A 12,713-nucleotide genomic window follows, 5' to 3' on the forward strand; every position below is an offset into this window, starting at 1 on the left:
CTTTTTCCAGCCTTCTGACTCACTACTTAGACCGCTAGAACCCAAGACACGCTAAGATGCGGTCCGCTGATGGGAACCAGTAGGTCAATTTGACGGAGGCAAGCCAAGTCAAGTAGCTTTTTCTTTTCCCGCTTCCAGGCTCACTCGCAACCGGGAGCCCAACCATGCTCTTTTCACTAATTCCCGTTTACGGGGTTAATTTAACGCCATACCGACTCTGCCTTTTTTTTAACCCCTACTCTCTCCTAGGGTTATTCAGGCTCCTCCACCCTGGCAGACCATGAGGCTTATTTAATAATAATCCACATTTTTACAAATGTGGATTTCTATTATGTGGATTATTATTATTGTTTTGGCTAACTGTTAAGTAGGTCCATACGCTATTGTATGTTTTATGGTATGTTTGTTAAGTCGGATGTCCCATCACAAGTGTGTTTGTCTTTCGCTTTTACCATGTGGTTTCTCACTTTAGAGACACACGATTACCAGACTGCACTGGATTTCTACACTTATCTTAAGTTACAGTCCAGAGCACTATCACCTGTGGATTGATTTGATCCAAGAAGAACAGCGTTTCCTACCTGTATGATGGGCAGGCAGCATAGTAGCATGTCTGTTTTTTGTATTCCTTTAGATTCGAAGGGGCAGATTTACAAGCCCCTTGCGTCACTTTTGCACCATCATTGCGTCACTTTTGTGACGCAGCGCCAGCGTAAAAGTTGAGGCCCATTTACAACGTGACGCATCAAGGGAGATGCGTCTGGTTTAATGTATGCAGGGTGGGCGTTCCGTTGCAGGAAGCCCTGAAAAGTGACGCAGTGAAATCTACAAGATTTCACTGAGTCACTTTTACGTCCATGCTGCGTCACAACCCTGCGCCTGCTTGGAGCAGGCGTAAGAATTGACGTAGCATGTTAGGCATAGGGCGGCCCTAAGCATTGCTGGAGTTGCGTCGTGCTTGCGACACGACTCCAGCAATGCGTGACTTTTCCGTCAACAGATGCTTCAGAATTTCGGACGCATCTGTCAATCCTTGCACCATGGTGTGCCGTATTCTAAATACGGCACATCCATGGTGACGCAAGGATTTGGCAAGTTGGCGCAGTGAAAGTGACGCATCGCTACAGATGCGTCACTTTCTTGTAAATCTGCCCCTATATGTTTCGTTTAACCGTATGTAATTTATTTGGCGAACACCCATCGCAACAAAGTGATCACTTCGCGAAGACGTTACAACGCAATTAGAACATCGCAATAACGTTTACATCGTAAGGCACAGCAACGTAAGCCAGAACAACGCATCTTTACGATGTAAACGTTAATGCGATGTTCCTCTACAACTGTCTGGCACAGTCACGCAAAACTACTACAAAAAAATTAATACAGGCATGCGAGATGTTATAATAGCATGTAGACGCGATGTTATTGCGGTCATTTGTGTTTGGTGATAATAGCATTGTTTATTATTTAGACATTGGCACGCATCATTGTTATAATACCATGCACAGACGGGAAAGTAGACGATGTAAACGTTAATGCGAAACAAAAATACATGAATAATTACATTGATAATTAATGATGTTATAATAGCATTGTTTATTATTTAGACATTGGCACGCATCATTTGTAGACGCGATGTTATTGCAGTCACGCTGGTATTCGGCACACATCGTTTTTCGTGAAGCCCATCATCTAAACACTGTTCCTCTAGGGAAAAATGTCCGGCACAAAAGGATGGATGTGTGAAAAGCTGGCAGGATGAATAATGGTTGGATAGATGGATAGATGGATGAAAGGGTGGGTGGATGAATGATGGGCGTATGGATGGATGGGTGAAAGAGATGGATGGATGAAAGGGTGGGGTGGATGAAAGGGTGGGGTGGATGAAAGGGTGGGGTGGATGAAAGGGTGGGGTGGATGAAAGGGTGGGGTGGATGAAAGGGTGGGGTGGATGAAAGGGTGGGCGGATGGATGGGCGGATGGATGGATGGATGGATGGATGGATGGATGGGCGGGCGGATGGGCGGGCGGATGGATGGATGGATGGATGGATGGATGGGCGGGCGGGCGGATGGGCGGGCGGGCGGATGGGCGGGCGGGCGGATGGATGGATGGATGGATGGATGGATGGGCGGATGGACGGATGGATGGATGGGCGGATGGACGGATGGACGGATGGATGGGCGGATGGACGGGCGGATGGACGGATGGATGGGCGGATGGACGGATGGATGGGCGGATGGACGGATGGATGGGCGGATGGACGGATGGATGGGCGGATGGACGGATGGATGGGCGGACGGATGGATGGGCGGACGGATGGATGGGCGGACGGATGGATGGGCGGATGGATGGATGGGCGGATGGGCGGATGGGCGGATGGGCGGATGGGCGGATGGGTGGATGGGTTAATGAATGAATGATGGGCGGATGGATGGATGATGGGCGTATGGATGGATGATGGGCGTATGGATGGATGATGGGCGTATGGATGGATGATGGGCGTATGGATGGATGATGGGCGTATGGATGGATGAATGATGGGCGTATGGATGGGCGTATGGATGGATGATGGGCGTATGGATGGGCGTATGGATGGATGATGGGCGTATGGATGAATGAATGATGGGCGTATGGATGGATGAATGGTGGGCGGATGGATGGATGAATGGTGGACGGATGGATGGATGATGGGTGGACGGATGGATGGATGATGGGTTGACGGACGGACGGACGGATGGATGGATGGATGGATGGATGGATGGATGGATGGATGGATGGATGGATGGATGGATGGATGGATGGACGGACGGACGGGTGAATGGTGGACGGATGGATGGGTGAATGGTGGACGGATGGATGGGTGAATGGTGGACGGATGGATGGGTGAATGGTGGATGGATGGGTGAATGGTGGATGGATGGGTGAATGGTGGATGGATGGGTGAATGGTGGATGGATGGGTGAATGGTGAATGATGGATGGATGGGTGAAGGGTGGGTGAAGGGTGGGTGGATGAATGATAGGGTGGGTGGGTGGGTGGGTGGGTGGATGGGTGGGTGGGTGGATGGGTGGGTGGATGGGTGGGTGGGTGGATGGGTGAATGAAGGGTGAATGAAGGGTGAATGAAGGGTGAATGAATGAATGAAGGGTGGGTGGGTGGATGATGGATGGGTGGGTGGGTGGGTGGATGGATGGATGGGTGGGTGGGTGGGTGGATGGATGGATGAAAGGGTGGATGGATGAAAGGGTGGATGGGTGGGTGGATGGGTGGATGGGTGGGTGGATGGATGGATGGATGGATGGATGAAGGATGGGTGGGTGGGTGGGTGGGTGGGTGGATGGGTGGGTGGGTGGATGGATGGATGGATGAAGGATGGGTGGGTGGGTGGGTGGGTGGATGGATGATGGGTGGGTGGGTGGGTGGGTGGGTGGATGGATGGATGAAGGATGGGTGGATGGATGAAGGATGGGTGGATGGGTGGGTGGATGGGTGGATGGATGAAGGATGGGTGGATGGGTGGATGGGTGGATGGGTGGGTGGATGGGTGGGTGGATGGGTGGATGGATGAAGGATGGGTGGATGGATGAAGGATGGGTGGATGGATGAAGGATGGGTGGATGGATGGATGGATGGATGAAGGATGGGTGGATGGGTGGATGGGTGGATGGATGGATGGATGAAGGATGGATGAAGGATGGGTGGATGGGTGGATGGGTGGATGGGTGGATGGGTGGATGGGTGGATGGGTGGATGGATGAAGGATGGGTGGATGGGTGGATGGATGGATGGATGGATGGATGGATGGGTGGATGGGTGGATGGATGGATGAAGGATGGGTGGATGGGTGGATGAAGGATGGGTGGATGGGTGGATGGATGAAGGATGGGTGGATGGGTGGATGGATGAAGGATGGGTGGATGGATGAAGGATGGGTGGATGGATGAAGGATGGGTGGATGGATGAAGGATGGGTGGATGGATGAAGGATGGGTGGATGGATGGTGGGTGGATGAATGATGGGTGGATGGAGGCAGAGCTTGACATTTAACCTCTGTCTTTGAATGCACATTACATGTGACCAGATAAGAACAACATTTAAAGAGGTGTGGCTCACTGGTTAGAGGCGGCAGACCCGTAAGCAGAGAATCGGCCAGGGACCAGGGTTCAATTCCTGACGCGGCAGGGTCGTGGACTAGGGTCAAAACTGACTCGATAATTCTTGCCTCGGTACCTACTCTAACCAGGAACACACTCGGCAACTCTGGGCATTAAGCTTGCCTCCTCTCTACAACGGCCCCCCACAGACGCCGGGGATGCCTGGTTTGGATGCCTGGTTTCACCTTGGAGATACCCAGAAAGGGACCATCTCACAGGGAAAACCAGGACGGCTTCCCCAGCGGTCTTAAGCGCCAGGATACTCCATGGAGTCAGTGCGCTTTACAAGTACACCCACATTTACATTTAAAGGCCTGTTTAGAGAAAATGAGCACTCGCTGAAGAATGTAAGGAGTGATGGTGAACAGGCTATGGTCCATTGGATGGCAAAGTCATACTGGATAGCCAAAAACAAATAAAGCCAGTGAAAATTTTTTAAAACTGTCAAAACAAATTAATTCACTTAAGCGTCCCTGCCGAGACTCGAACACGGTTCCCCAGCTCCAATGTCGGCTAAGCCTACACTGGCAGTTAGGCCATATCTGAGCCAGTCCCCTTTTGGCGTAGGATCCCTCTGGGCATGATATTGTATTCCTTGTTATTAGCATTACTAACGATGAACATGTTTCTAAAGGCGCTTTGGGAACGACATTGTGCTGCAGTGACGACGTCCCTAGTCTACAACCAGTGTCCACTTACAGGAGCGTGGATACAAAGTATTCCCACAGCACGCCTGCAAAAGTTGGAACCTGCTTTAGAATCATTGCCTGTTCCTGATCACTGGAAGGCACCAGGACTCTAAACTTACCTTGATTTGAGGGCTCTGTATACTTTAAATCTGAGGGCAAAATTGATTGAAGTACGCAGATTTATAACATTCAAAAGTTGCCAAGGTTGTGGAAGGATTTTGCAAGATACAACAAGATGCAACTTTTTGAAGTACTAACGTTCCCCCTAACTTTTTTTAATTTGTCAGCTTTTTGAGGTTCGTAATGTTGGCGAAATGGAGTTGCGCAAATTTGCACACCTCCGATTTTACAATTCTGTTACATGGAGATATAGCGTCACATTAGTTCATGAAGGGTCTGTAAACCATTATGGGCTTGTGGTGGGCAGTCCAATCCATTAATTGCTCGGATTCACACAAATACGCCATCCTTACAATTTTACACATAAAAATGTCACAAGCAGTTTTTCAAAATCTGACTCCGCTGCCACCAAGTGGCAGATACTATGAACACAGTCTGCGTGTTTTGGGCTAGAGCCGAGTGCTGGGAACACAAGATTTGAATATTAGAAACAGCTGAAATGCTGTACCCTGCTCATCGGGACTAGGAATTTCGAAATGCAAATATCACTCAGTAGCAGCCGAGTGCCTCTCCCTCGATGTCACGCACTCCTAAAGAATTAGCGTTGTGGGGACGGCGGTGGGTGGGTGCGTGGGGGCCAGGGGATAGAGGCAGGATCACGCATTGGGCCAAAATAATGTAGAAACTGTAGTAGGACACCAAGAATGCGTTGTGATGACGTGCGAGTTAGTACTCTGCGATGTTATGCACTTGCCAATAGCAATCAACGCATTGGCGTTGCAACAACGCGCGATGTTAAAATTGACGATGTTGTGGACTTTGCGATGTATTTAACGCGTGGTAAAATCGCGCGATGTAATGGTGCGCGATGTATCAACATGCATACAATTTATTTACGCTGACACAGAGGTGCGCTTTATTATTTTTCCTATTTTTCACTTTATTACAGGTTGTGCACGGAGTGGTACACATGGGGCTAGTCCCCATGTGGTCCTGAAGAAGAGGTTTAGGGGATAACCTTCAAACATGTTGACTTTCGATATCAGGGACTAATAGTACATTAATACCTAATTCTTCCCTTTTAATAAACCCCCTTTTTATCTTTTACCAACTAGGAGCAAGAATAAATTAATTTACGCTCACTAGCTAGGTAATTTTTAAACAACTACCCACACCACTCCCCTTTCACTTCACTACACATAGTCTTTATAATTCAGTGCTCCTACGTAACTGTCGCAAGTCGCAGCACGCCCCAATGATGAAGCATGTCACATAGGGGAAATCTTTGGTGAGTGAGGGGACTCAAGAAAATAATTCTCTTTTCTTTATTTGAGGTGCGTCTTACTCATTTAGTGGACCCCTCCTTTTTCCCTACTAGCTAGGTTCCCTGATCCCTGATCTCGGATCTTTTTTTGTCTTATAAGGTACCAAGGAGGATGAACCTAGCCATATCCTCCTCTCCCCCTCTCTTTGTTTTGAAACCAGGTTTTCCCCTGTGTTCATTTTGGCGCTGCTCCATATTTACGCCACCCTTATAAATATGGAGTGGCGTTGAAATCAATGGGTTATGCAGCTTAACGCCCACCGCCCATTGCCCTCGCCTTTCATGCTAAGTATAGCATGAAAGGGTGCCTTATTTACAAGGCAGCGTTAAACCATGTTAAGTGGCTTAACGCTGCCTTGTAAATAGGGCAAAGCCCTTAATTGCCACTACAACGTCCTTGAAAAGTGACTTTGGGGTGACAATAAGGGCTTGTACATATATCCCCATGTATCTCAGAAAAAGATAGAGAGATTCAAATCTCCCTCAATGTGGGTTAAGTCAACAAACCTTCGCCTCAAAAGTGCTAAGCCCACTGGAGATTGTATTTCTAACAGCTACATAGCAGCAGATAATTTCTCCTGTGTCCTAATTTCTTCTGGATCCTGCACAGCAGTAGTAGAATATTCAAAGCATACATACCATACATGTTAGTACTAAGTGGGAGTGTTAACTACATAGATTGGGGCAAATTAATTTTCCCATTAACTTGCAATTTAGTAAAGCAAGTTTATAAATGAAAGCTGAACATATAAACGTATATTTAGCTTCAAAATCTGGGAGTCTCCTGTCCCAATCAGTAGTATAGACATGTATGTATAAAATTAAATGGTAATCTGAGGGAAATATTTAAATAGGAGTCCATAGGCATTAGATAGTGAAGGAAAAATTGGAGCTAAGGCAGAACAAGGGCTTGCGTATCAAGGAAAGATGGCGGCGAGTTGCTAAGCTCTGCCGCATTCACGGAGATATATCTTTCAGTTCAGCCCTTCATGGCCGTGCCTGCTATTTGATGAGTGTCTCCTGTTCCCTGTTCTCCCTGTGCCATGGTGGTGTTTTCCTGTCATACGCGAGTGGCCACCTTTTTCTAAGCGCAATGCTAGCTTTAATTATGTCCATGCGCAGGACATTTTTCTTTCAGCGGTCTGGGTGAGCATTTCCTTAAATTTTGACATTCTGTTTGGATACCTTAACAGTTCGATATTTTTACATGCTCAATGCTCTTATTAGCAGATTATCCAAATGAAAGGGTTTCATTTACCTCATTTGTCCCACAATGGAGATTTGTAATGGACATTATATAATTCAGTAGTTACATACTACTGCTATTTGGATCTGGAGTCTTTGATTGTTAAGCGTTTTTTATCAGGTCTCTTGTTCCCTTGCTTCCCTGCATGTTGGCAAGCAGGTGGGAATTGTCAGAGACCCCCTCTCTCCTACCTATTGCTGTGAGGATATCTCTCTGTCAAATGTGAGTGATATCTTAACTGTAGCCCAGTGTTTTCCTTACTTCCATTATATTGTATGGGCAGGATTCAACCCTTTCAAAAACGTTCTCAAAATTATCAATCTTATTATGAATCATTATATACAGAAGATACTTATCCCCCTGAACATAATATCCAAGAATTTTTCAACAGCCTTCCTAATCGTTTATCTAGGCCGGACACTATTGATATTCTTGAAAAGGACATAACTCACCAAGAGATTTGGGATTCAATTAAATCTTTAAAGAAATCCAAAGCCCCTGATCCTTATGGTTTCTCAATTGAGCTATTTTCTTATTTCTCATCTCTTTTTTTGCTCTTAAATTTCTTGAACTCTTTGCTTTGTTTTTATTGAAATCGAAACCTGAAGGCTCTTTCCTAGATGCTCTTATCGTTATTAATCCTAAACCAGGTAAAGACCATACCCTTTGTAGAAGTTATCGTCCAATTTCACTAATTAACTATGACTGTAAAACGTTTGCTAAAATCCTTACCTCTAGACTTGAAGGTGGTATTCCTTCTCTTATTAAACCTGAGCAGTCTGGTTTTGTTAAAGGTAGACTTGCCTCAGTCAATGCTAGGATGTTTTCTAATACTCTTACATTGGGGAAATAAATAACCCTCTCCTCTTGCTGCATTATCACTTGATGCTGAAAAAGCATTTGATCATATAAATTTGCAAATTACATTTAAAACTCTTCAATGGTTTGGTTTTGGCTCTAAATTAATTTCCTTACTAAGCTACTGTACTCAGAACCACGTACTTCTGTTTTTGTCAATGGATGTTTTTCCCCTTATTTCTATTTACATAGAGGCACTAGACAGGGCTGTCCCCTTTTGCCTTTATTCTTTGTTTATAATATTTTCTTGAACAAATTTGTTGTAATCCTTCTATAACAGGATTTCAATAAAATTCCCTTGAAATCAAACTTTCTGCATATGCGGACGATATTTTGATCTATATATCCAAATCACTGTCCTCCTTACCTCCCGTTTTGCAAGAGATTAATTTATATTCTAAAATAACTGGTTATAGAATAAACCTCTCTAAAACTGAAATGTTACCATTACATTCTTTATGCTATCAATAAAGCTTTATTCGAATTCTTGAAAAAAGAAAACCATAAAAGCACATCAATATACACATCATTAATAATTAAACATATGTTTTAAAACCGATGAAATGATCAGTTTAGAAAGCAGTACATAATTGGACAACTGTGCGGATCGCACACAAGGGGAATTTACATCAAGATAGTTTTCCTGCATTTAAAAATATTCTTCTAAAACATGACAATAGAGCACGTAAAATGTTTTTTCTCAAAAAGTTGTAAAAACAAGAGGGCAGGACGGCATTGTCTCAAGCCAAGTATTCTTAAAGTAGGGAGAAAAAGTACATGTACAGTTGACTGTTGGGACAGTCATCACAAGGGCACTTACACAAGTCTCTTGACCAATCATTTAAATCAGGAAAGCTGATCAATCTGTGAATTATTACCAATCGGAATCGAGTTATCAGGAACCTATCGTAACCACCTAGAATATTTCTCAAATACAGCTGCATACTCGGTGTGGTCAATGTGAGCTGGTGAGCTTGTACGAATGGTTTTGCCATTTCATTGGTAGTTCTACTTTCCTCCAAAAATGACAGACCTCTACCCTTAAGACCTTTACTAGTTACAGTTCCCAGAGTTAGGGTCATTAAAATACTCAGGCTGTCCGAGGTTGGTTGTAAAAATGTTTATATACTTTATCCAGCTAATATTTAAGGCCCCTTGTAATCTACAGCTGTCCTTTAGTATTTCACGATTGAGTTTAGTACTGTCATTAGTCCAAATCCTGTGCCACAATAAGACTGGCTGAATTTTTAGGTCTGCTATATGTGATATTCCTAATTCAGCATGGCCGATATACGTCGAGGTACTATTTGGGACTGCCAACAGGGATCTGAGGAAAGTATTTTCAATGAGCTGTAGGGGATTGAATTCTACATGGCCCCAAATTCCAGCACCTTAAATGGCTATTGACTCACACTTTGCTTTATAGATTTTCAGCAGTTCAGCAGGTGGGCGTCTGCCAATTTTTCTGCTGAAATTATTGAGGGCAGCTGTCGCCTTCATAAACAATAACTTCCTTGATTGCACAGCCTGAGTCCAAGCTCCCAAACGGTTGAACAGTATCCCCCAACACGAGAAACGTTTTGTACATTTTACCATTTTACCGTCAATTAAGAAGTCTCTTCATTTGTTGCTACCCGGCCTGCATTTCATTACAAATGTTTTTGAGGTGTTAACTGCTAAACCCAGGTTGTGCATAAATGTGGCAAAGCTTGACACCACCCGTTGGAGCCTCACCGGGGTACAGGCCATCAGGACAGCATTGTCCGCATACAAAAGGGCGAGTATTGGGTGCTTGTCAATTAAAGGCATGTCCTGGCACTCATTTATCAGAGCCCGCTATCAATACATGTTCTCTAGTACAAATTTTATGTGGTATCCATCCAAGATTAAATACTTAGGTGTCTGGTTCTCGCCCTCTATCTCCCATACTCTCACTTATAACTTTAATGCCCTTAAACTTAAAATCCAAAACTTACTTAATACCTGGTCTCCTCTCCTTTCATCCTGGTAGCGTAGATTGGACACTATTAAAATGATGATAGTCCTGCACGTATTTTTTCTACTTTCTATGCTTCCATTCAAAAATCTGAATTATTGCTTTTCCAAAATCAACTCCCTTTGTACCAAATTCCTCTGGAATATTAAAAACGCTCGTATTGCTTTAACAAAATTAATTAGACCTAAAAATGAAGGTGGTGTCCGTTTTCCTAATTTTAAGTTATATCATATTGCTTTTCTAATTCGACAATTTTATGCCCTGACCAGAAACGACCTGGACTCCCCTATACCTAACTGGATTAAGTTTGAACGTCCTTTGCTACACGAGTGCTCTTTTAAGGATGTTATTTTTATGACTAATTGTACTCTTCTTTTATAATCTGACTTTTATTCATTTTTTTCTTGCTTCCTCTATTTGGTACAATAAATGTATTATATGTTGTCACAAATCATTCTCTTTTAAGCACTGGACAGTTAATCAGTAAATATCCCAAAATTCTGTTACTCCTTTTATTGTACTACAGGAATGCTATGACTCGCCTAACTCTTGCTCACCCCAAAATTGTCAGCTTTCACATGCACTTCAATCTTTCTTACCAATTAATAATTTTCCCCCTGATTCTACTCCTTTTATTCCTTTGATACCTTTATCCAGTTTTATTTGTGATTCTAATCCTAAAGCATCTCTCAAATATAAGCTTGAATATTGTACATTGAAACACAATGTATTACATTGCGTGCATTTACATTGCAAGTCATTACAACGACTTGCAATAGGGGGCGCGCTGGACTTAGGAATACTATTAATAACTATTCCTACTCCAGTTTGCGCAACAGTAGGGAAGGTGTTGGAATTTATTTCCAATACCTCAGCGCCCCTAGTGCAAGTCATTGTATTGACATGCGATGTAAATGCATCGCGTACTAACAACGCGGTCATTGTAACGACCGCATTGTAATGGTACAACGATGTAATGACAGCGTTGTAAACGCTGTTTGCCATAAGCTTTTATCTGCTCCTATTTCTGGTAGACTTAAATCCTCTATTGAGTTGACATGGGAGCAAGACCTTCCTGTATTGCTATTTGCTCAGCAGTGGGATAAACTATGGCATAAGTCTTTTACTACCTCCAAAGCTGCAAAATATAACTCGATCTTTATTTTTTGTGTATGAGAGCTGTGCTTACTTTTATTCACAAATTTACCTCTTCTGCTTCACCTTTTTGCTGGTCCTGTCTTTCCTCCAGTGGTACACTATTACACCTATTATAATATTGTTCTAATGTTTTTAGTTTCTGAAAATGTATTTGGTCCAAATGTTCAGCAATATTTAAATGTAGCATTCCTATCTCAATTCAAAATGTTTGTCTTGGTACTATGTCAGATTGTTTCCAAAACCATTCCTTGAAACCTATATTATTTGACCTTTTTATTGCACTTGCCTTAAAGGTTATACTTACTTGTTGTAAAGATAATTCTAACTGATTTCTGTTGACATGGTGGAATCTTATCTGTGATCAACATAGAATGTCTACTGTTTCTTCTTTATCGTTCTCTCAAAGTTGAGTCTGATTTTACTATGGTTACCTTTCACTGCTTTCTTATCTTCACACTCATCTTTGTCCTAACTTCTACACCTTCCTCCTTTACTCTCCTTTCTTTTCCTTATCTTTATATTCATTTCTTCTCCTTCTCCCTATTTTTTTTCTTCTTCATTCTTATATCTTCCTTTTCTATCTTTTTCTGTAAAACCTATTGTTGGACATATATCCTATCTATTTTTCTGTATCTCCATATTAGATTGCATATTCTAGTTTTTTCATCCTAATGTTGTGGTTTTATTCCTTAATCTCTAAGTGTTTTATTCAACTATATTACTTTATCATTGTATTCTGATGTCTGTACTTTCTTATATTCATCTTAATTCCAATAAAAACGTTTAAAAAAAAAAAGGGCAGAACAAGCTCAGCATTTCTTTTTAGAGGAAGCAGCCAGTGACGATGGGAGAAGTGGCAAATGCCTAAAGTTTTTTTCTTCATGATATAAAGTGCAGCACTATGTTATTATTGCCGTTCGGACTGTTTGGAAAGCTGACCTCTATTAGAAGACTGAAATCCATTCTCATGTTTTTCTTTTATTAAAGATAAATCATTTCCCATCTTTCTGTGTTAAGAATTGCGATTTCTCATCGAAACATGTCTGTAATTCTGAGTACAGGCACTGCTGCTCTGACAACTCACACGGTGCTACTGTGTGTCACACATATCTGGTCTCTTTGCACAGTTACCCGATGAGGAGCCGATATCACAAGGTATCAGTAC

The sequence above is a fragment of the Triturus cristatus genome, chromosome 2_2 (genome assembly GCF_964204655.1).
Source record: "Triturus cristatus chromosome 2_2, aTriCri1.1, whole genome shotgun sequence".
NCBI classification, from domain to species: Eukaryota; Metazoa; Chordata; class Amphibia; order Caudata; family Salamandridae; genus Triturus; species Triturus cristatus.